We start from the raw sequence: 2389 nt of genomic DNA, 5'->3' as shown, positions 1-2389 counted from the left end.
GTCCACCTTCCTATCATCATCTAACTCAACAGGCCACCCGTTTCTATTACATATGAACATATGAACGCCGTATTTTTCCTGAACCATGGGAAATCGTATGGGCCTAGTTTCAGAAGTTTACCAATAACCGCTTCAGAGAGTTGGCCATTTCCTCATATCCTCAAGTTGCTTAGAGAAATTTCCCTATAATGATCACTACTGCTGCCGCTCGCTTCAAAGCTGTTGGTCGAATACCGTAATGAGCTCCGTCGTACGACCACTGAAGACCCAACGGTGCGAGAACTTACCCTAGAAGTCAACAGGCTGTTATGCGAGCCCAAAAGAAAAAAGTGGCTATACCACCTGAAGCAATGAAATCTTGTCAACGCAACAAGTAAATTGTGGGCAAAGGTTAAGTCACCCTGGAATCTCAGCAGAAAAGATGACAGGACGGCTGCCACATTTAACGACGTAACTGTGACAGACCAAAATAGGTGCGCGTGTTATTTTAAACTGCAGTTCATTGATCATGCCGAAAGTGACAGGGCGTAAAGAAGTGTACTACGTTGCATAAGGGCACTCCGAGTCCACAATTTACCAAGGAGGACGTTGCAGATGTCATCAAAAACGCTATGTCATCCAAAACTTTGGGCACGGACGGAATATCCATGGTAATACCTAAACAGCTGGATAAACCGGAGCTGAGTATTTAACATCAGTCTGGAAAATAGGCAGGGTTCAGCAACGTACACAGGATTTTATTTCGGGGGGCCCGGTAGTACAAAATGAAAAAATTCGCTGTTGCAAACATAAATTTATTGTGAAAAAAATTCATTTGCCAGCAGGGGTGAATCGCCGATTTCAATCCTGTCGTCAGTAGCAAAGCCACTTGAGGCACAACTCCTCCCAACGATGAGAAGCAGTTTTCCAGTAACTGAACATCAGTAACACAACACCACAACTGCATTGCATGCCATTTTCATACACTTTAGCATAATACTTAACCAGAAAAGACCGTGCAACCGAACAGTTATGGTGGCACTTGACCTATCGAAGGCCTCGATACCCTCAACCACGCCAAGATGTTCGAGGACAATGTTTTGAAAAGATCGATAATCAACTATATGTGTGGACGCCAGACATATGTAGAATTCAGAAACAAGAAGTCCAACCCCATAAAGTGGGACATGGACTTCCTCAAGGAGGGGTCATATCTCTGTAATTGTTAATCCTCTAGCTATCTAAAATTCCACAACCACCGGACGGCTTGGAGATCGTAAGGTATACGGATTACTGTACGATCATAACGTCGGGTCCCATTATTGACGACATTTGTGAGAGGAAATTCACATGATCATACAGTCGACTCCGCTTTACTGTAAGTCGCTTAACTGAAAAATATCGGATAAGTGAAATTGATTTCCTGCACCATTAAATTTTAGGTTATACGCCCACAATTTACTCCGCATAAGTGAAACTTCGCATAACTGAAAATATCGGATAACTGAAATAGCTTTTGGAGTCAAATATTCCAATTTCCTTTCAAATCACTCCGTATTACTGAAAATTGTGAGAATGAAGGATAATGACAGAATATTTTGCATTGAGGAATACACATATTCAAAGCCCACCCTAACAGATATTTTTCATGTATATATAAATTCATTCATTATAGAGTCTATAATGGACAAATTTTGCAAGGAAGAATGTTACTCATTTACAACCCCATATTACAGGCAAGTCAGCTTTTAAAAAGACTTATGAGAACTCCGCTTAAGTGAAAACATCGGACAACTGAAACAAACATCCTGATTTTTTTCCGTTCCAGTAAAGCGGAGTCGACTGTACCTGATATTGTGAATAAACAGCCACACTGTTTACCACAAGAAAGTTTGAAATTAAGATTCCGCTGAACATAATGTTCGATGATTCCGAAAACAATCTAATCTAAGATACTTGGTCTGAAATTTGGTAAAATGGGTTCTTTTTGGATACCTAATTTCTCCACTAAAAATTATAAATATATGTCCATCTTTTCTGGTAGCCCCCATAGAACGGTACCTCCCAAATTTCAGTTTTTGGTGGGTTTTGACCGGATTTTTTCACCAAATTGGCTGTAATTTAGTAGTTTGAGTTCTTATTGGGTATCAAATCTCTCCACAAAAAATTATAAATATAGGTCCATTTTTTCGGGTAGCCCTCATATAAGGGTACCCCCAATTTTCGGTATTTTGGGGTTCATGAGCCCGTTTTTCAACCGAACTCGCTGAAATTTGGTACTTTGAGTTCTTATTGCGTAGCAAATCTCTCCACTAAAATTTATAAATATAGGTAAATTTTTTCGGGTAGCCCCTATATAAGGATACCCTCCAATTTTCGGTATTTTGGGGTTCTTGAGGCCGTTTTTCAA

Source organism: Musca vetustissima, unplaced genomic scaffold (genome assembly GCF_032173495.1).
Source record: "Musca vetustissima isolate MV318-11 ecotype Yass unplaced genomic scaffold, APGP_CSIRO_Mvet_v1 utg39429, whole genome shotgun sequence".
NCBI classification, from domain to species: Eukaryota; Metazoa; Arthropoda; class Insecta; order Diptera; family Muscidae; genus Musca; species Musca vetustissima.
Note: the sequence above shows the minus strand (reverse complement) of the source record.